The 24,001-nt window shown below is 39.4% G+C and overlaps 1 protein-coding gene across 6 annotated transcripts in view; it reads right to left on the reverse strand.

Moving 5' to 3' along the window:
- Positions 1 to 24,001, reverse strand: part of diaph2 (diaphanous-related formin 2) — a 375,689-nt gene that overhangs the window by 76,273 nt on the left and 275,415 nt on the right. The window lies entirely within an intron of this gene.

Below are 24,001 nucleotides of genomic sequence, written 5' to 3' on the forward strand. Positions count from 1 at the left end.
CAATAACTGGTGAGACGCCCCTCGAAGAAGAAAGTATGTGCAACGCAGCTATTACATTTCATTTAATAGACAAAGCTTGCTTGTAAACATTATTACATAGTTCAACAACCACAAAAAATGCAACTCGACCAATTTTAAAGAGTGCAGAATGCTGGTACACGGAGTTTGTAATTTGGGAAGCTAATGATACCCAGTGTTGCACATTTATTGATTTGTTCTTCAGTGAATCCAACTATCACATTTTTCCTTCAGCATAAAAAGACCGTGGAATGTAGAAGGAAATGAGTGTGATTGTTTGGTCTCATAATTATAGGAACTCTCCTTCTAACGCTTAATCACGTTTAGATGTATTCACTGTGCACCTTTGAATATTGGAGTAAAATGTATTATTATACATATATAGATATTGACGCAACAGTTAGCTCACCTTAGTCCTAGTTAGTACATCATACTACAAACAAACCATGTTCCTCACCTTCTACTTGGCAGGAAAATCGTCTTTTCTTGCTTTATGATCAATTTAAAAGACGCGTCTGGCTTTGTTACTGTGGGAGTAAACAGATGCTTATTTCTGTAGGGCACACGGTATTGACTGTGTATAACCTGCCTTTGTAGTTCTAGCTGACAGTGACAGTGATGAATCACAATTGTTGGACTGTAATATTTGTTTATTGAGCAGGATCTCGCTCTGTCTTTTCGTTTTAATGCGCTTTATCAATTTCTAATTATCATTTCACCAACTGATAACACTGTCATAACCATGCTGTCGTTCTGCTATTCATATAAGTTAGGAAGCTGTGCAAAATATAAACACAGACACTATCATTTGTAAGTGAATAGCAAACAAATTAAAACTAATTAATTGGCAAAAGGTCAACATCACAAACATGACCACTGACTTTGTGTCATTATTAGGGATATCAGCCACGCTGTACAACTGAATCTGTCTTTAGCAGCCAGCTGCAGCCACTCCAAAACATGCAGCATTTGCTAATATTCAATTAGCAAAGCAAGTTTTCAAGCTGCTTTACTTGTTAGTTTCTAAACTTGGCTTAAAGCAAATTATTACAATCGGTCCAAGATTTAAATTGTTGGCATTGTTGTGGTGCTCGCTTTATATTTTATCTACAAGCTACCAATAGCTTCAGCTCTGAAACGAGCAATTTGACCTAGATTTGCTCACAGCTTCTCCAGATTCTATCTTCTTTATGTAATCACCATGCATAAAGTAGAAAGCGGGACCTCTTAGGTGGCCACTTAATGCATACCTTCTAAACACAGTAAGTAATCCAGTCAGGCAGTGTGGTTTGCAAATGGACTTCATGTTGAGCTGCCTTTGATGTGTGCTTCCAGACTGCCGCAGTGTGTTTAAAATGTCAATGGAATCTCCTGCCTTCATGCTGGACGGCTTCAACCTTTTATGTAGCACCACGAAGCAAACAAGAACTGTTGCTAAATTTCTTGATGTTATGCAAATGATATTGATATAATGTAAATAACTCAACGATAAACTCAAGTGCTGTCTGTTTTAATAGGCGAATGAGAGCAGGGGTCATCTGTTTGATGTGCAGTGTATTATTTTCTGTACTGTACAATTCACAACAATGACTGCACAGACTGATTTATTCAGATCAATTGGAAGTGTGAGTGAAAAGGGGAGAAAACCGAGATCTAACAAGGTCTACGAGTGTAGCTTTCACACAGCTTTCATTAAAAAGTTCAAATGTAATAAAAATTGAACGCTAAATGGTTTTCCTTAGTTTTTTTCCGTAATATAACAAGCTTTTTGTTTTATCAAAGGTAAGGGTGCTAGAGGCAATATCTCTTATTTGATGATAATGATGGCTTTCAAAAGCCAGAATGTCTCTATGAGAACAACTAGTTAACAACTGGCCAAGGTTTTAATGTGTTTGTACAAAAAGAAAAAAAGGCAGAGGGAGAGAGACTGTATATTGATTAGATTCCTTCAGTCAGCCCACCGGCCCAGCAGCGAGCGTGACAAGAGTACAGCTCCATTCAATAGCCTTATCATTACCACAGCACAAACCCATTCAGCAGGTCATCCTGTTTGGCCTCCGGTTTGGTGTGCGCACGAGTGTGAAGGCATGTGTGCGCACACGTGCGTGTGTGAGTGTGTGTGTGCGTTTGAAAAAATAAAACAAGTTTCGATTCTTTAAGCCAATGAATCCCATTTTAAGAGTACTTATCGGACATTTCTTTGTCCAGAGCATTTTCAACCTAATGAAGTGTCCTAGGAGCAGAGGGGTAAGTGAAAACGAGATATTACTAACTCAAGAAGATTGTACAGCACAAGTAAAGTTTGTGCTATGTTGCTCACCATCATATGGCTTCTAAACTTCAGGTTTTGTAAGAACTTTGGCGACAAAAATATAACAATAAAACCAAAAAATAAATAAATCAGTGTCCTATAACTGTGTGATTGTGCTCTGTGAATGACGTGCTGTAAATTGCACTCAAAGAACAATGAGACATTCAAAGAGTCAGTGCTGAAGCATTTGAAAAATGAGGCTCCTTTAAATACAAAAGGACAACCCCGTCCTTTATTAGATTAGAGTCAGACATGAGTGGCACAAGTAGCTGTCAAAGACGTGGGGCTGGAGAAGAAGAGACTGGGGAGAAAGGAATAATGGAGCCGTCTCCATTGGCAACACAGAAGCACAGAGACTATTTTTAGCAAATTAATTTAAGGCTCTAAATAATTAACTGATAATTATCTGGCAATCAAGAGTAAGATAAAATGATCTCCCCAAGAGTTTTTTTGTCATGTGGCTCAGCGGGCAGACAGAGGAGCTTTGTGCGACTCGCCAGTCAAAAAGCTGCTGGGTGTCACAGTGCAGAAAGAGGAGGAAAAGATAATTGACAGGGGGGAATACAGTAAGATGTGCTCGCTAGAAGGCAAGCAAATTTGCCAATATAGTGCCTAACGAGTGACAGAAAACTGGCACTTAAATTGCATTTGTGTGTGGAATAATGGATGTGTGCAGCAGCTGTTACACATGTAAATATAAATACCACGATTAAATTGACACGCGCGTTCTCGAGACGTCGCTGTGCTTTAATAACAAGTATGAGTAGTTCTCATAAATCTTTATGAATGTTCAACAAGTTATGAAGATTTTAGACGTTACTGAGCTAAAACGGAGAGCAGCGAATGAAAGTTCAGTAGTTTAGTTAGAAGTTCAGGGGAGTGGTAGTGGATGCTGCGTGTACAAGTTAGGTTATCTCTGCACCTGACCCTGACAAGATTCCCCTCTGAAGACAGAGGAAAAAGAAAGGGGGTGGGGGGGCACTGACAAGCAGTTGATGAACTGCCTCTGGCTATGTGTGTGTCCTCCAACCTGTACAAAAAAGTACTTTCATTGCCAGTATTTTCTTTCCCTTCCTGTCCTAATCTCTTTGGTCCTCTCATATTTCACTCTTTAGCCCGTTACTTCTTCTGGCCTCCCACTATTGAACCGTTTTCAAAATGAAAATTGCAATGGGTTATATTTTCATAGGACAGGCTGTCAAACAAAGTGTGCAAATCTGACAATCCATCTTTGTCTTGGTAAAATCTTGGACACTTTTTTAACTCACTTGCTTTCAGTGTGCGTATCGAATTGCAAAAACATACCGAGTGGTGTTGTGATGAGAAGAGGTAAACGAATGGAACTGAGCACCGCCTATCTGACAGCAGAATCAAGTAAATACATACTGTAATAGCTGCACCGCTGTAAGGAAGGATGTGTAGGCATATGTTTGCACACTGCACCCTTTTTAAAGTTTTGGGATTAAAGAAAGAGCACAATTAGATTGCCGGTGTGATGTGCTTTGGTGAGAGCTAAAGTTGACAGGCCTACCTAGCCTCCCCACTACGCAACCTTTTATAAAATCAATGCCACCACTAAACACAACTGTCCCCTGTGGAGCCGGGCCCTGTTACAGCCTCCTCCCCCTTCTAGTGTGGGGAGGAAAACACAGACAAACAGATAAATTAGAGCCTCCCCAGCTGCACTCCTCCCATCCTCAAGCCTGTCTACTATTGTGAAATGCCAACAGTTACTATCAGTAATATTTAAAAAAAAAAAAAACTTTTGAAACAAAAATCCCTGCATTGTTTTTTGAACCAATTATATTTCTTATCTGTGAAAATCACTGGCTTGATTGGTTGCCAATGTGTGGTTTTGGAGCCTCTATACACATCCAGCAGGATCTTAACATGGCTGGACCTCAGAAGAAAATATTTGCTCGCATTATCTCTGTGGAGATACATGAATTATCTCTGTAGTAAATGCTGCAAGAAGTTTGTATTATCACAAGTTGAACAAAAAGGAAGAAAGCAGCAGGGAAAGAACAAAAGCATGTTATAAACAGGCATTAGCAACATTGTCTCTTTTTCTTGTTGCACATCAATAAAGAGACTCTTCTTCAAGCACATATTTAATGGTGTACCAGCACAGGGCCATTGCAAACAGCTTACTGTGATAGTAGTGTTGGGAAAAAGCCCGAACTACTCACTGGCAAATGTATCATGCATTCCTTGCTTTAGTGTATTGACACGAAGATCAATATGTTCATCTTTTTTCATAAAACGCTTGTCAAATTACAGTTACAGGTATATAGGTTGGCTGTGTTACCTTCTACAATTGCTCCGTAGCACTGTCACTGCAGTCATTTGGCAGTGTGTTGCTCTAATTTGCATCAGATTACATGCCCACAGAGGTAAATTCTCTTTAATGGGTAGCATCATCCTCTGCAGGTGGCGGGGAAGAAAACGTGAGTTGGGGACACAAAAAATGATCTGCCTCCTCAAATGCTCACTTGTCAAAGGCTGATTGCTGCTCTGATGACATCCATTTGTGCTCCAAGATATTTTCAACTGCTCAGTCTCCGTCTATTAACATTAGCTGAGGCACTTCAATGTGTGCAGATTAACCCAGTTATTTTGTATTTTGTTATTTTAATTACCTTCTGAAAATCTTAAAGAGTTGACAAGCCACAACACTATTCCTAAAATGATGCAGTTCATCCCACATGCTACATCTGTATTCTAATTGTCACTTACAGTAATGCGTGTGCTTGTGTTACAAAACAGGTGATTTAACTAGACTAGGTGCTGCTCGCCTTTTATCAGTGTGGGCCGGGGTGGGCTGTGGGTTGATGGCGGTATTGAGCAAGAGAACAATCTATATCAGTCATTAAAATGCAAATGTGTTTACCAAGTCTAGCTTTGATGCTGCACTAATAACAAGCAGTGTGGAACGATCATGAATCAAACTTGTGTAGCGACCTATTGAACGCACACCGACGCCATGTAATGAAACAAGAGCTGGAAACGGAAGGCTGGGTGTCTGTACCGCTGTGATTGGCTGAGACGCGCGGGTCACTTTCAAGTGTCTGACAGCATGGAGGGGGGAGAAGAAACTCGAGTTCTTCAGCGAGCTGTCTATGGCGTTATTTTTGTGCCACTATTCTGAGCGCACGTAAAAAAATGCGTGCAAAAAATGTATTTCAGTGTTTCCTATTATCCACACACACACACAACAGGGCAAATGCCCGGTGGGCCGAACTACTAAGTACAATTCTCCATTGACAGTTTTGATGCACCACTGGAAATACATTTTTTGCACGCAGCAATGAATTTTGTTCACTCAAATTCAGCTTTTCTTCGCTCAAAATAAATTTCTCCTCAAAATGCAACACTTGCACCTGCAAATTTTTTTTGACTTGCGCTCAAATTGTTTTTACGTGCGCTCAGAATAGTGGCACAAAAATAACGCCATAGACAGCTCGCTGAAGAACTCGAGTTTCTTCTCCCCCCTCCATGCTGTCAGACACTTGAAAGTGACCCGCGCGTCTCAGCCAATCACAGCGGTACAGACACCCAGCCTTCCGTTTCCACTCTACTCTTTCATTCACATACATTATTCATACTATATTTTCTTCAGACATGTATGCATTCTCTTCTTACATACATATATTATTTGTGAGATTAAATGCATATTGAATGCATGTAAATGAGAGCAAAATGTAGGAACGCATAAATGAAAATGCATGTAGGTCAGAGTGAAAATTTGTAAATATGTACATTAAAATACATGTACAAGAGAGCACAATGTGCAATGTGCATGTTAAATATGTGTAAACATGAGAATAAAAATATCTAAATATAAAAATTAAAATCAAACTATGTGAGAATGTGTGTGAAAGAAGAATGTATGTGTGTGAGAGTGAAATAATTAATTTTGGCTTGTACAGCCCCTCATAACTTAGACTGTTGTTCACAACAAGACTTGTTCTGTTGTCTTTTGTAAGTTTCTTCCCACAGTGATAATAAGAGCTGAACTGCACATGCTCCCTACCAGGAAGAGGAGAGCTGGACACTCTTATCTGCGCTCCCTAACAAGAAGAGGGGCCGCGTCCTTCAGAATCAAACACACGCACATATACACATGCATACGCATCACTATTGTATTACTTTTGTGTATAAATAAAGAAGCAAGGCAGTGGCAGAGTGCGAGTCCTTGAGCCACACTCTTGGGTGCGAGCGCTCTGTGACTGCCCTTGCAAATAAATACTGCAGCGTGTGTGTTTCTACTCTCTGACTCTCAGCTGAAGAAGTGTCTTTTAGAATAAATCTCTTGACAAAAACACTGAAATGTATAAAGTGACTCGATTATAAATCGGCATTGTTATGGAGAAAAAAAACAGGTGGTGGGACAATACAATAATTCATCTGTAAAATTTCAATAAGTGCTGAATTAACCTTGTTGTAACCCTTCCTGTATTGACTAGTTATCTGTGCTCCAGTGAGAAACGCATCCAGACTGAAATAAATAAACTCCAGATAAGCACAGAACAGCAAAGGAAAGTCTCGTCCCTGCCTTTACACGGCACCAAGTAGAGAAACTGGTGTTTAGATGAAAAAACTGACATCAAAAGAACAAAAGGATCTAAAGCCATTACAAATACGCACACAAAAGGACGAAAAACTCAAGGATAGAACATTCAAATGTAATAATTGTGAGCAGGAAAGATTGTAAAAATAAATATACTTCCAATGCAATTACTGCCAAAAACATTAATGACAGTGTACTGTAGGATCGTTTGGAGACTGTAAATTCTAGTATGCTGGGCAAATACTACATACACAATCAATTCAAGTGTAATTCTGCAGCTCTGCAACGGTTTTAATGAGCAATTAATTCCTTTTTAGTTCTGAGGTATAACATATAATTGTTTGTATTCACATTTACGAAATGATGGCACAAATGTACCAAAAGAAAAAAAAAGATAATAAAGGGGTGGGGTTGTAGAATTAGCCTGAAATTTTGCTTTTCCTTCTATTTGCAACAAGAATGAGAGAGTATAACATTGTTCATTTACAAAGAATTGACTCATTGCATCTTTTTCTTTTTTTGAAGGGTCCAAAAATCCACTATATGCCCTGGGAGTGTTCAGAAAATCTTCTCTGCTCAGCTCATCTTCTCATTTATACAATCACTCAGAATCATGAAAAGAGTTAGAAACCCTCTTAAATGCTTAGTCAATCTGAGCAGAATGGGTAGAGAGGCAAAAGGAGAGGCAAGCAAACGATGGCTGAGGGAGACAGGAAGAGTAACTGACAAGTAAGAGGAGGGACAAATCTTGTGCAAATCGTGTCATCTCTGTGAAAGCAGACAAAAAGTTAAAGATGGGCATTACTACAAATCTCCAATCTGCACACAGAAAAAGAAGTCTGACTTTCATTTGCCAGTGAGCCAACGCGCTCCCTCTTGTGATCTCTGAAGACGACAAAAGCGCTCAATGAACAGATTACACATCTACTGTCCTACAGTATGTAGCAAATCTCCAGCGCAGAATCGCTTCCTCACATTAATGGACTCCATTTGAGTTATATAATTAATGTTTTGTTTTTTTAATAGTACGTATCTGAAAAAAACAACTTTATTTCATATAAAATCATGGCAATCAGTAGACTGTGAAATTAAAACTAATCTCAGAAAGGATTATTATCTCTGATCAGTCTGGCATCAGGGAGAATACTTGATACTGTTCTGTTTCAGATCAAATCTAATAAGCTTAAAGGTAAGTATAAGGCTTAGTATTCATTTGTGGATAGAAAAGCCCATTCGGTACAGAGTTCACTTGTAATATGATAAGGAGATATTGTTGGGGGATTAGGTTATCTCCCTAGAGATCTATTAGTGGATAAGTCCTACTGGCTGTCTTATGAATCATTACCTTACTGGTTACACATGCTCTCACCCTCTACTACCAACAGAATGACCATCTACGCATGCAGTCACATGCTACAGTTCGACTTAAACTCTTATAATTGCACTATAATTGTGCATTTAAAACACAACAATAGAAGCCCAACACAGAGTGCCAAAGTAGTGCACTGAAAGATCACAAAGCGTGCCACTGAGCTTCAGTCAAAAGACTAAAGAGCTGGGATTCAGCGGATTTGCAACCTGTGTCTACATCACAGCAGGGCACATTCACTGCACTGTGTCGGATGATGAACCAAAAAGGTAGGGAACAGATGCTACATCAGCTGTATACCATGGAATAATGGCCAAAGTGACAGTAAATAACACAGGAACTAATCTCCTTCATGGGAATGCAGTTTTAGCCTAACCAGCTCTATTAGAGTGCTTTAACGGTATTAGCACAATAACCAGAAGGAAAAGCCTGGAAATGGAGACACATTTAGCAATAATTACACAAAGAATGCCACGAAGTTTAAAGGCATTCCTAACACACTGGTACTATGTGTCCCCATTCCCAACTGTCGTATTTAGCGAGAAGGGGGAAAAGACAACAAACTGAACTGTGTTTCTGCACACAGCCTGGGGGTTAGATGGGTGAAATTCAATCCTCCTTTTTCCACCTGTTAGAAATCTATTATAGGCCAATAAGGATGCTGAGGGGAGAAGGTTTGAGATATTTCAGGTCAGCCTTGGAGGTTAATTGTCGAGTCGTCTGTCTGGTCAGCGAGGGGATCACTGTGTGAAACCAATCCTAAAAGCAGGGGATGAACAGTGAGTGTGGATGCCGTTCAGGAGATTAGAACCGTTGATGGAAGAAGCAGAGACTCAAAGAGAGAGAGTGAAGGGAAACATGAATGTACAGACCTCAAATCAAGTCTTTCACAAGGCTGCCATTGCAAAGTGGGTTGGAAATTCTCTTATGTGCTTAAGAGTGGTTATATGTAGCCAACAAAAACACCGTAGCCAGCTCTACTTAGATTTAAAGTGCAGGGTGCAGTTTAACCTTTCCTACAAGAAAAGATCTAGTTGATAAAAATGTTAAAATGTATAAAATCATCAATCACAAGAAGGTAGGGACACACGCACACACACTAACACACTAACACACGACATCCTGCCCCATCCGTCCAAGTAATTAAAGCGGAGAGAGACTGATTAAACTCAAATTTAATCACATTCATGGAAATCTAAAGGAACTTCCATTAAACTAGTGCTACTCTTCTTTTAAGATTACTGTTTTAGAAAAACACACACACATGGAAATGAAATAGCAAGAAAATAACAGGCACCGAGGCTAGAAATGGGGAACTGTTTACTTTGTTTTGATGAAGGTCAAATTAAACCACCCAGTGTAGGCTGTGGTGGGGTGATGATAAATATTTGGCTGTCTTTTCAGATGTAGTGAAAAGACATGGCCCTCCTGTGGGCATCGCTCCACATCTCTCGGGCCGCCTCCATGCCAGTCCCATTTCACAAGTTGTTCTACATCTGTGACACGAAAACACACAAACGCTTGCACATATAAATGAACGCACAGAGGCACTTTCTCCCAGATACCCACACGTACAGAATGTCCCTCATCACCTTGCTCAGAGATGAATGAGTTCGCTGCTGTCCTCAATCATTTTAATCACTTCAATGGAAAATGTCTTATTCACAGCTATCATTTCACACTGCCTTGCAGCTATCTCATGTATACACATTTCAAGCTTGCCTTAAACACCACCCTACACACACACACACACACACACAATGACTGCCATTCTCTGATAGTTCTGTGTAACAGAGCACTGCAAAACCCCTCCTACAGTCTCTCTCTCTCACCAGTGATAACAAGATGCCTAATGACATTACTGGCTCTCTACAACTATCACTGATAAACCCTTAAATAGACATGCATATTCACACTCACACATACTACCGTGTGTAAAAGTTTTATGCAGCCAAATAAAATCAATACTTTAAATCAATATAGCACTCTCCTACACACACTTTCGCCTAGTTTTTCAAGGTGCTTAAAAGGTATGTTGTTCCAGTCCTTTTGGGAGGCTTGCCAATGTTCTTCTGTACATTTGGACTATCTCAGTTGCCTCTGCTCTTCCTCAGAATGACTTCATGGCATTAAGATCGGGACTCCATGACTCTGCAAAAGATATTATAGCCCTGTGTATGTTGGGACTGCCGCCTCGTCTTGTCAGTTAGGATAGCACTTTATAAATCTGGCTTTATGGATGGGGTTAGGGATTTAATAAAAGAGTGGAATTCATATGCTGTCCTTTATCCCAAAATCTTTCCAGACATTAGCCTATACAGATCTCTGAGATATGAGTTATGGAAAAGCTGCTAAATGTTTTTTGTTTCAGGAGGCCTTTATTGCGAGACAAGCTAGAAAAACACAATAATGGAGACACTTCATTGCTGCCCTAATTTTCAGCTGGTGCAACAGACATACCTGACCTGTAGTCACCTGGTAACCTTTGTTAGTTCAAATCATTTTAGTGTTACCACAATTCAAACAGGTCATGTAACACTACAAATATTACTGTGAGGCTTAAACTACGATTACTCTCAATGATCTGAAGCACAGAAGCACACATGCTTCATTCCTACCCATGGCAATTCAAACCATAGTAACTGTTTAATAAAAATTATGATTCCATGCTTAACATTATTTTTATGCCTTAAAAAGGGTCACTGTTATGTGTGAAAAACTAAAGTACAATACAGTTAATTAAATTTACATTTAAATTTAATTTAGATTTGTTCCTTGGATTTTGGGAAGTTGGATAAAAGAAGAACCCTGCTGTGGACCAACTAACACACAGTATATGATGAAAATTTAGTGCAATATTTAATATAATGCAAAATTATACTGTAGACTAACTTGTTGAAATGAATGTTGTAAAAAGGCTAAAAACCTGGGTGACACAGAAACCACTATAGCATAGTAGTATTGTGTTGTCAATACTTTTTTGTGAAAATCCAGCAACAATCCTAAATATAATTATATTAGCAGTAATAATACAATAACATTTATGACAAAAATAGTTGCTACAGTCCTCTTTATAACCATCACATCAATTAATATGTATTTACTGTTTATCACCTGGAACAAAGGCTTATTAAACAGATGGATAGTGTACAAGTTGGCCACATTTATAAATTACATTCTAAAAAATTCGATTTCCTCATGCAAAGTGTAGGAATAGAGCAATGGAGTACATGAAAATAGATTTTTATTGCAAAAGGAGCACCATGACCTTGTTCACAGAAGTTGAAGAATATGACCGCTGCATCAAACAAGCTTGAGGCATCATAACCTCTGCTGTACTATCCATCACAAATGTGCCTCAAGAGCATAGAGCGCATGGAAACTGCAGTCAGTCATTCAAATGGCTGAAATAATTCTTTATTTTGCTACATCGGGTTTCAACTTGCCTCTAGAAACAATATGGAAACCTTTCCGACCAGTTTTCAATCACAATTATAGATGGCATAATCTGCTCCCTACAGATGAAAATGCTGTTCGATTGGACTTTTACAAAAAAAGGTTTTTGGGTGTGTTGGTAAAAGTCGCGACAAAGTGTTACGGTGGAACAACACTTTGTCACCACCTTGCTGTGTTAAAAAACACTAATGGATGTGTCCTTTCAGTTAACCTTGCTTGCTATCTATCTTGTCTTACAAAGCTTTCAATCCAAATCTTGGATATATAAAAGTGTCCAAATGAAGTGTACAAAGAAAATGATTGGAATATACAAGAAGAAACATTAAAAAAGGGAATATGCGTGTTTGAATTTTACTTTTGGGATAAGCAAAAGACACAAAACGCATTATGAAAAGCTTACGTTTTGTTGATCAAAGTGTTATTTAAAAAACCTGTAAAACATTTATACCTATTTCTTGCCAGGTACTGTCACAAACCAATGACACAACAGCTCCTGGGATATAACAACAACAGCAAAACGTACATTTTAAAATGTTCCAGTCTGCAAAATTTTGAATAAAAATTTAATACCTCCTATTTGTATTTTCAATTAATTTTGTAAGCTCTAAAAAAACAAAATCTGCAAAAATTCGAGGACATTTTTTCATATTTTTCCGACCTGCACGAGGGTCCTTGAAAGTTGCTGTTGAAAGAAAGTTATATTTTGTCGCTACAGTTCCTAACCAGTGTTTTTAAGTTATGAAAGAAAGCTGCAACACATCAAAGGAAAAAGTCCAGGGATCAAGTATAAATTGTCAACACAAAAAGTCATTTCAAGGTCAAGGTACTAGATGCATCTCACACAGTCCCATGCTGTTAAATTGCACGGCTTAAGAGGCTAAAAGAATACACTGTGAGTGGGATAGTGAGAAAAAGACAGAAAATAGAAAAGAAGATGGAAGCCATTTAAAACATTTTTGCAACATGTCCATTATTATTTGAATATCTTTGCTATTGGAGTTAATCCCAGTGGGTTCAAGGATTTTATCTCCTAAAATGATATCGCATCATCCAATGAAAAAATACTGAGGACTAACAAAAGGTCCCACTTCACAGAAAACTGACCTATTAATCATCAGCCCAACCAGAAGGACTTTTAGGGGACAACTTATCTCAACCTATCATCTTATGCAGGGATGAAACACACCTACCAATTAACTGGTAGTGTATTGTTAATAAAAAATTAATGAATAAATAACACAGCCATGACTGTTGCTTGGACAAGAAGTATATTAGACCTGTTGATTAAAGCTGTAGATGCAGTTGGTTATACTCCATTTGAGTAACATTTCTCACATATTGCTGATTTGATTTGATTCACCGCAAATAAGTAATCATGGTATCAATATACAGTTACCTGCGCATCTCATATAACAGTATGGTCTGTCATTTATGGCAATCTATACCAGATTAGGGCTGTGCGATGTGAACAAAATCTCATATCCCGATATAAGAATTCTATCGTCCGATAACGATATAAATCACAACAATGTAACATTTTCTGTAAATTCTGTGAATCTCGACTTGCGTGAAATGTTTCCAGCTGTGCGTCATGTAGCTGGAGTTTTAACCGATGCTGAAACGATACATTTTTAGACATAAGTTGTAACGGCCGCCGTTTTCTTTGTATTTATTACACGGCGTGCTGCGGGGAAAAGCCTGTTCTAACGTTTGACTCTGAGGTTTATTTTTTAGCACCTGACAGCTCTTTTTTTGCTTCTCATCCGTCAATAATACGTTTTCACGTGATTCAGTTTATTTTGAAAAGTCTCAACAGGATCTTGAGCTTTATTGTGAAAGGTTTATGTGGAACATAAACAAACGGACACGCGATGCTGTTACCGTCGTTGTTGCTAACGACAACGCATAAAAACAGGCGCTTGGTATTTTGCGACACCATGAAACAAACGATAGCGTAAAATGAAACAATAGACGTTTTTATATCGTCATCCGATATATATCGTTATATCGAACAGCCCTATACCAGATATATTAAGTTTAAAAAATAGACTCACAGAACTATTTCAAGTCACACTTTGCATGCAAGCACCTTAAACTAAGTGAGTGACAAAGAAGAGGCGCAGCACATTGATTGGTTCAATTGACAAAACAACCAGTCACTGCCTGGGCACATTTATTGGCCTGCAGAGGCACATTACTATGTTCCCTGGCATTTGTTTGGCTTACTCAATCATAGGGGCATCAGTGCTTACCGATCGTACCGAACAAAGATTTTACTGTCATTTTAAGGTCATGCAGATTTTAAAGATTAACCCTGTGCTTTGTGAACACTTACATTGTAGGCAGGAAGTCATACATGCCAATTAAGTCTTCAGACATAGCTGTCAGTACTGGTTAAAAAGTTTTAATACAGCAACATGATCAAGGTTTTTTGTATAGAAAATCAGCAGTACCTGCATTTTTGCCTGAATGTGACGAGGTAGCATGGAGTTACAAGCCTCTCAGCACATGTCATCAGCAAAGAATATCCTCCAAAAGCTGGAATTCAACACGGTGTTTTGACAATTCTGTCTCGGCCTTGACTGGCAGTGAATGCCAGCCAATCCCCATTTGAAATGAGACAGGGAAAAACAAAGCCTGTCAGAATGAGTTGGTGAGATGTCTACTGAGAGCCACATGTGGTGAGAAAGAGAGTTGGGCGAGAGAGGGAGTGAGAAAGAAAGAAAAAGAAGCGAGAGAGAGCGAGAAAGAGAGAGCGATGAGAAGAAACTGTTCCTTCTCTACATGACTCTGTCCCTGAGACAAACGTCATGCTGCTCCCCCCACAGTGGGTGACTCTGACAGGATACTGTCTGTGCAGCACTCCCCCTCTGTGTGATTGATGAGCCTCATTTTGCCAATTAATGGAGAATCCCCTGTTGACTACCATCAGATTGCCGTTTGTAACTGTTAGTGTTTCTGACTGTCACAGATTCATTTTAATTAGCGATCTCTTTCTCCTCCGACTTTTCTATTGTGTCTCGAATTTGCAGAGCTGAGTGCACAGTGACATGCCAGGGAAATGGCCCACTGTGTTATTTGCTGTCATTAATTTATTCACAAAATGCACTGCTTAAACTGCTGGAGACAAAATCTTCCTGAAAGAGTCAACTGTAATGTCAAACATATAACGAATCTTATGATCAATTAGCAAATGTGAAGCAATTAGTGCACTTTATTTGCATAATGAACAAGTAATTGCTCTAAAGAAAGCAAATCCAGTCAATAAGTTTGGCAAATGATTTTTGGGGTCATACGTACAAGCATGCTGCCAGAGAGATGTCCCACAGTCATGCAGAGGCAGCGATCCGTGGGTTTTGTCAGGGGAGAGGAAAGCTAGCCACAAGTTATAAATCAATAGAGACCCAGTAGCAAACAGTTGTACAACAATATATCCCTTGGACAGCAACAGCAAGAAAGTAATAACATTACTCGGGGACAGTAAGTACTCAAACTTTGGAAGGATTTACATTTTGCAGTGACTTTAAACCTGCATACTCTGCTAAGGATACTCAGGCCTTTTTGTAGCAATTAATACTACAAAGTAATATACTGGTCTACACTGGAATAATTAAAAAGCTTTGTACAAAGGTTTGCTTTGTGATCTACTTGCCAGCATTAAAAGCTACTTATTTCACATATAAATTCTGCTATAGTAGATGTAACATTGCTATTAGTTGTCATATAAGCCAAGTGAATAGACATAACAAACAGTTATTCAAAACATGCAAACCATCTTTTTTAAGTCAACCTATGTCATTTAACTCCAAATGTCTTATATTGTGTGTTCACATGAAAACAAAACAAGCATTGTACACCCTCAGTGGCTCATATTTACTAGACAAATAACTCTAGTCACGTTTCCCATCCACTTGCATTTGATAGAATAATTTGCCAACAATGGGCCTGCCATTCACCTGAGTCTCCGGGATTTCATTAAAACATCAAATGAATGTGAAATCATGAGCCATGACGGTAGAGAGCGGGGATGGCTAAGCAGAGAAGCGTGGTTGGTGTCTACTGCAGGATTAGAGCTCAGCAACAAGTGCTCAAGGGGGGCTTTGCATCAAACCCAGGAGCCCATGACAAATGAGGGCGACTGGGCCTCTGTCTATTACCCTGCACTAAGCCCAGGCCTTTTGGGGAAGTAATGAGGTGCAGATTGAAGCCTCTGCCACTGGGTCCTTAGCCTGGCTTTCAGTAGAGCAGAAATAATCAGCGGAGACCTGGGTCAATAGTGGCAAAGCTATAGAGCAGCTGAGCAACGCATGGAAACATGATGATAAAACCGATTAACTAAACAAATCATTTTCTATTCAGAACATGACAGCTTTTTATGATTTATATCCTCTGGATATATTATCTATTAGTACTTGAGTCTTTGTGCTATATGTGAACTTTAAACAAACATTATAATAAATGTATTCAGCAGGGATGCAAAAAAGTGATTTGGACTCCAGAGAGTATGCCGGAAACCCAACAGGATACAACATACCGCTGAGGAGACCCTACAAGACTGATAGGGCATGAGGGCTTATCAGTCCACAAGTATATCCCCAGTACATCATGGCGGTACCTCCCATACTCCAGTACCACATCCGTTCCTGCATCTAGAGTCTACAGTCCAGGGAGTCTATCAGCAAGCTTACTCTGCTGGTTAATGAAGCTGCCACATCAGGCCAAGTGTCACAGCCTAACAAGATACTGATTGGCAAACTCCGAGGAAATTCTCTCGTATGACTAGAGAGCACAGAAATGGTCTGGCAGTAAACACGACTGGCGACAGAAAAGCCAAGTGAAGCACGATCCTTTATGTTGACAATAATCTGTGTATTTCTATTTTGCAATTTGTAATTTGTAACTTGACTACATTTATTTTGGATTTTCCATTAACTGAAATTATTCTGGTAGCTTAGAAAGATGAAATTCCAATACGACATTTTGTTTACATTGCATATAAATGTCATTAGAGTCTTGTGTTCTTGCATGTAGAAAGTCACATAGGTCCCATTGGTATAAAAGTGTTTGGCAAGTTCCCAGTTGACACATTATGGGTGTCACAGAGTGATGTTACTGATCATGTTACCAACAACACCTAAGAGGACATCACATTGACTTGCATTCATTACCTGGATAATTAACCTAACTACTCCTGTCTAACCCTAACAGAAACTTTACCATTATCTTAATTTTTGATGCGTAAGTTTCCGCGTAACCTAATGCCATTTTAAATATCAGGATTAAGACATGGATACACGTTCTTTGCAGTCAGTGATGCAAAGCAGTTTGGAACCCGTGTACATCACCGAATGCTGAGTTTCAGACCTTGTGAAGTTTTATATTTACTTCAGTTGCTTCCTGTTTTTCACCTACAGTAAATGAAAACCATATTCAGCTGGTAATCAGGTGACTGCCATTAAAGAACTATTTTTTCCCGCCTGGATCCACCTGTATTGTAAAGTGGTTTTGAAGCGTTTGACTAAATTTGAGCAGAAAGTAAAACACCTCAGTGCACTATAGCGCATGTTAGCTATTAGTCTATAGAAATAGTGCCTACACTATTTTGAGTTCCCTCCCCAGACGCCTTAACGCCCACTCACATCCTGGGCCATCTGACCTCAGGAATTCGCATGATAAGGTGGGGCCAGGTTTCATAATGAGCTCACCCGAAACTCTGGCTGATTGTGACCCACACCCAGTTTCACACCTTGGCTCAGGTGATTAGAGGATCATCAGGGGGTTCTTTGTCCCTCTGTGGGGGGAAACTCCCACTAGGTTTAAATCTGGGACTCTCCACCATTTGACCTTAGAACTGAAGAAGCTTCTCGGATGAGAGGTGAAACGTCTTCAAGCAACTAAAGAAGTCCAGACGCTTTTCTTTGCAAGCTCCTTTGACTACTATGACCTGGATGACTGAGAACCTTCACAGACATACACTATTTGTCTTTTTCTTAAACACACTAATAATTCAGCAACACCCATATTTATAAAGCTCAGAAGATAAAAACAAATGCAACAACACATGTTATATTTCATTCATAAACCTCTTCAAAAATATAGCTTTTTATCTTGTTTTTTATTGCAGCCTTGCTCTCTGTAGAACAACAGCACCCAGTGCAGTGCTGGGAGAACAGTGAACATCCCAGCATTGATGAGAACAGCTCGCACAAGAATGCATACTGTTTATTTTGAACAGGGTTCATACTTCTATGGAGAAGCGTGCTGGCATCTTGAGAATTATAACACATTTTCACAACTTTTTGCAGCTCAGATAAGTCATTTGTCTGCTTGTCAAAAATCAGTATGTCTGCTGAGATGCCACGTTCAAAGTGAGGAATTACTATTTATTCTTGTGACTGACTCATTCTTTCTAAATCTGAGTGGTTATCTTTATTTATTTGGACATTTACATTAAGGTGCAAGGCACACTAGCAGAACTAAAGCACGCAGGGAGCACTGCTACTTATTTACACTTGTTTCCCCTGAATTTTGGATAATTAAAAGGCTCCGTGGTTTATCTGTGTTTTAGCTAATTGGCCACACAGTTTACAGTGAATTTCATTAGCAAAAGAAACCACTTCAGTTGGGGTGGCGGGGTGGGCCATGAGGGGCTTGGAGGAAGGTGGTGATTAAGAGAGGGAGCTTATTTGCAGCGAGGGGGGTGGGGTACTTTTGCTTTAAACATTATACGGAGCTACTCAGCGTGTTGCCACCAGCATGTTTTAACCCAGTTTTATTTTACACAAACATACAGAAATAAACATGATGATTCTCTAATTAATCTGACTTACATACTGAAACACATAAAGGTGTAATGAACTGTGTTAACTTTTCCAAACAACACTTACACTGTCTAGCATAAAAACGCAAAAAATACACGCTAACAAAAAACAAAACAAGTGAGGGGTATTTCAAGCTCACCCTCTATAACAGAACAACTGCTTCACTAAGAGGCATTTATTAACCTTAAGTGTGTGGTGCTGATGCAGGGGATTTCTGCACCTGTGCAAAAACCTAGCCTGAAGCCAACAGAGTGTCCAACTGTTGCTGTTTTGACAGGGGCCATCCATAAACACACTGCGGTGAACTTCTTCCTTTGAAATGCGAACTAAATCAGACTGAAGACTAAGAGAACAACAAAAAGGAGGTACCTGTATAAATGCATCTGTCAGTTTGTATTAGAAGCTAGCCCCGGGACTGGAAAAAACAGTGTCTTGATTAGAGGACTAAACTGGTTTGAGAAACTCACACTATTATCTATGTGGGTCCAAATCCTAGGACTTCAGGCTCTCTAATCACCCAGAGGTGTCAATAACTACTGTAAATAAGTATTGCTGTTCAATCGTCACTTGTTCTTGTTGGGAAATTATCAAGAGAGGTGTGGATGTGGGAGGAATTCTACCAATTTGAATTATCTCATGATAGTTTGGCAAAATCCTTCCTACAGGGAAACAAATCCTTTTGATTTCTCTAAGACTCAGGAGTCCAGACTGATATCTAAACTCATCAGTATGACAATGCACTCCTCAAGACTCGACTATCTAAACTTTGGGGTAAAGTAAGACTATTTTCTTATTCAACTAATAACACAGCCATGTACAATAGCTTAAAGGCACACAGCTCTATTCACTTATCCTTGTGAAAGAATTCAAAAGACGTTTCACTGAGAAAACTCAGTCACTGTGTAAAAATGTGACACACGCAAAAACACAGATATAAAATACACTAAAGATTCCCCATAGTATAATATAAATAGCAGATTTTTAATTTCTTAGTCAGAGGACCATGTTATTTTTTTGTATGAAGACGCAACAGTGATGTTCTGTGATTATTGCACTCTGGGAAGTAAAAGGTTAAACTAAATATCAGTAGTTTGTGTTAAGTCATTGAATACAGTACACAGAGATGTACTGGGCATGTCAAGGTATTCATCAGGGTCCACTCTGGTCTCTCATCCTCCCCACCAAACCACCTCTCTACATCAATATTCTAGCATGCACAATCTCATCCTATTCTGTTTTATCATATTCAGCAGCAAAGTGCAGCGTGCATGTGTGTGCACATCATAGCGATAGCCTCTCTGGTGAAATAGGGCTCTCTGGGGGCTTGTGTCTCAACTCTACAGCCTTTGTGAGCCCCCATTACTTCTGACAGATAGAGATCACAAAACTGCTGAACAAACACCCCATTCAGTAATTAGCATACATTACAGTAATGGAAAGAGAAAAATGTATCAGTAAAGCCAAATGAAGTGCTTCCACCAAGTTAGTTCTGGCTTCTTAGTCTTCGTTTTCCTCTTTGTCCTATGATTGAGATCTGGTGGCAGAGGTGGGACCAAGTCATTGTTTTGCAAGTCTCAAGTAAGTCTCAAGTCTTTATCCTCAAGTCTCAAGTCAAGTCTCAAGTAATGTCAGGCAAGTCAGAGTCGAGTCTCAAGTCACTGGTGTAAAAGTCCGAGTCAAGTCACAAGTCTGAAACTTTGAATTTCAAGTCCTTTCGAGTCTTTAAAAAAAACAAACGAAAAAATAATGTTGCAGTTATGCTAAATGTAAATATTAGACCATGTGATTTTTAAATCTGTGTTTTTCTCAACACATGACAAAATAGTGAACTTAGAAAATATACACAAATTGTGAAATTGCACCTCTTTAAAATGCAGCTCAATTAAACCTAGCTCCAAGAATAATTTTCACCGACAGTTCTGAGATAAGCTGCATGTTATTCTTGGATGCGGTTGTAGGACCGGCTTTAAAATCGCATGACAAAAATATCATACACATTAAAAAAAACTGTATCACCAACGTAGCCTGGACAACATTTGCTAGTTAGATGAAGTCAGCTATCTCATCTTAGCATATTTATATGCATATTTATAATCATACGGTTCTTGGAGTGAGTGCATACACTCATGAAGTTTAGTAACTTCCGGTCACTGCAACAAGTCCAGGTACAGTTTACCGACGGATGGGTGCAGGACCTTGAAATGCACCGTGTAGAAAGTAAAGACCATCGTACGTATCATAAGTTTACCAGTCTCACAAATTGTCGTCATAAATACACATTCCTTAACCGTTTATTAATAGGACCTTTGAGCTCAACGGTAATTAATTAGTAGTGGAAATAATTTCTGGCAGCATCACAGAAATGTAGCAGTGACAATAATATTGTATGCTGTAATCGTACTGGGCAATTAGTGATACAAAACAACTGTTTTATCCTGTGAATAAAAGTATATGTTTTTGTCAGTGTACCATAATAACAGAAGCGAAACGCAATATTGTGTCAGGACAATTCACTATTTATGCACAATAAATAAAGGAGCATAGCGCGACAATTTCTGTTCTTGCTTGTAACCTATATCACCAATTATGTTATGAAAATGACGTATTAACTACTAAAAAACACTGACCTTCGTGTAAATGCTTGGAGCAGACTAACCTGTGAGCTGGAGTGTTCTGGGACGTTATATTTGATCTTTGAATGGCTGCAATCCAGGCCATCCGTCGCGTCTTTGTTACTTCGGAAACATGAACAATTTCTCTTCAACGATGTAATCCGATAACAACCGATCTCTTTACCCGTCGGCTTCCCGTGGCTGTCATGCGACCGGCTATTGCAGTTAATGATACAACAGCTTCTTGACATTTTTGTGTTTCTTTTTATCGCTGTGTGACTGATTTTAATTGAAAGCCTGCGTGCGCTAGTACCGCTTGCCACGAGTTCCCAGAATCCTTTGCGGTTCTACCCGTGAATGACGTCACATTTTCAATCTCTATATAATATGCATGTTAAATTTTATATTTGGGGTAAAATATCAAGTCTTTTCAAGTAAACCGGTTCAAGTCCAATTCAAGTCCCAAGTCATTGGTGTAAAAGTCCAAGTCAAGTCACAAGTCTTAGAACATTTTTTCAAGTCAAGTCTAAAGTCATAAAATTAATGACTCGAGTCTGACTCGAGTCCAAGTCATGTGACTCGAGTCCACACCTCTGTCTGGTGGCCATTTGAATGCACTGAAGTCAGTGTTAAGCTCAAGAAAGAAGTTGATTTGATCTTTGTGTCATGTTACCCTGCTAGAAAAAAATGATGACATTGTGGTCATAAGGGGATGCACATGATCAGCAACGACACTCAGGTAGGTGGTGGCATATTAAGGAATGATACCGGACGCTTAAATTCTCCCTTAAACTAGAGTAACAGAGGCAGGAGTTTACCAAAGCCAACAGGACCCAAGAGACAGTCCAGCACAAAGTAACAGGATGTAAGCTGCAAGCTGGGACAGCATAAACTGAGAGGCACAACCATGTAGCTTGAATAGTGTGCAGGAACATCTGTGCTGCATATGGACTAGAAGTCCCAAAGTACTAGAGGGAGACACCACAGAAGGTGGTCAAGAACATGGGCTGAGGTCCCATGAGACTTCAAGTTCCAGACTGACAAGCAGTTGCTGGCCAACCAAGCAGACACAGTGATGGTTGATAAAAAGCAGAGGACTGCAGTTGTGATAGATGTAGCAATTCCAGCTGACAGCAACATCAGAAAGAAGGCGCAAGAGAAAATTGAGAAGTACCAGAGCTGAAGAAACAACTGGAGCAGATGTGGAAGGTAAAAACCAAAGCCATTTCAGAGGTAATAGGACTATTAAGAGCTTTATCCCTCAAAATAGATGAGCAGCTCCAGCAGTCCAGTCCAGGCACAACATCAGAGGTCTTTTACTGGGAACAGCTAAGATATTGTGCAGACCCCTAAAACTCCCAGGTCTATGATAGAGGACCATTATTTCTATGTAACTTTGATTATACAGTCTCGAGCGGGGTATCATGTTGAAAAAGTCCATCTATTTACCTCTTTGTTTTACCTCTTTTTTTTATCAAGTTGTCACTACACTTTTTAAAACCTTGCATGGTTTTTTGCTAGTTAAAGATGAAAGACATACAGACTGGAACAGAAGCATATGTACTCACCTACACATCCAATGTAAATTACCTTCCCATTTTCTCTGCATCTCTCTCTAGCGCACACACACAAGCACACACACACAAACGGAGTCTGACTAATTCATCACAGTGCCCAGCCGTCAAGACAACAGAGCTTCACTTAACTTTTTCAGGGTTGCTCAAGCATCAAATGCATGACTTTTAGATGTTGTTGTTCTTCCATCTGTCATGCTTCAAGGAACCAACATCCTTTTCTTTAATCCCAGCATAAAGTTTAAAAAGGTATGTTTCCCTTGATTGTGCTATCTTATGTACAGCAAAGGAAATGTCAACCCCCAAAATACGGCCCTGTATTTCACACTGTCACTGTTCCAACACTCGGCATTAAAGTGCCCCCCTAAGCTCATAGCAAACGCTGGTACTACAAACTTCAGTGATTCAAGCAGTCTCCACTTTCAATCTCTCCTTATGGTCCATATGCATGTGGATTCATTCCATCACAATGCTCATTTACACAAAACAGTCCAAGATCTGATATCTGAGGAGATTTAATGTGGTAGCAAAATCTGAGAAAAGAGCTAAATTAACACAGACGCACACAGACACATACAGGCAAAGGTTTCCCTCTGTATCAGACCCCCGAAATCAATTCTCGGAATGAACAGTGCAAAACGTAATTTACTTCGACGTCCTGATAATATGCACTGTGCTACAATAAAACAACATATATATATATTTTATAAATCCTAACATGTTAACACAAAAGAATGCATGAAATACTGAAAATCACATCCTTCTTTATTCTCCCAGTTATTCGGGAAGTAACTTTATAATCAACGATGAATACAACACTGCAAAATAAAATATAAAATATAACCATGTCATTGTTCCAACCTTTAGCAAAGTAAGACACAAAATCTGTTTTACTGCAGTAAATCTGTATGAGCGTCATTCCTAGGACCACAGCATGGCCAGGTAGGATGGGTAGGGGTGTGTGGGTGTGTGGGGTAGGGGTGATGTTTCAGGTCATGGCCAGCCAGTTTCTCTTTGCCATTCTCTGGGGAGGAACTCCAGACAGTGAAAAGGAACCATACTGCAGTATATCTACACTTCTCCATTTCCTCTCACTCAAGCCTCTAGTTCTCAACGGAGCCTGGGAATCAATACTGACATTGGGGGAAAGAGCAGCTTTCTTGCCTGCCTGCTCTGCTTCATATAGTAGCTGCCGCCAGGGAAGCCTCTGCATCAGTTTTTTCTTTTTTTAAATGTAAAAATGTAAATGTCCATCTCTGGTTTGAAGAGA

The sequence above is a fragment of the Aulonocara stuartgranti genome (genome assembly GCF_965226115.1).
Source record: "Aulonocara stuartgranti genome assembly, chromosome: 2".
NCBI classification, from domain to species: domain Eukaryota; kingdom Metazoa; phylum Chordata; class Actinopteri; order Cichliformes; family Cichlidae; genus Aulonocara; species Aulonocara stuartgranti.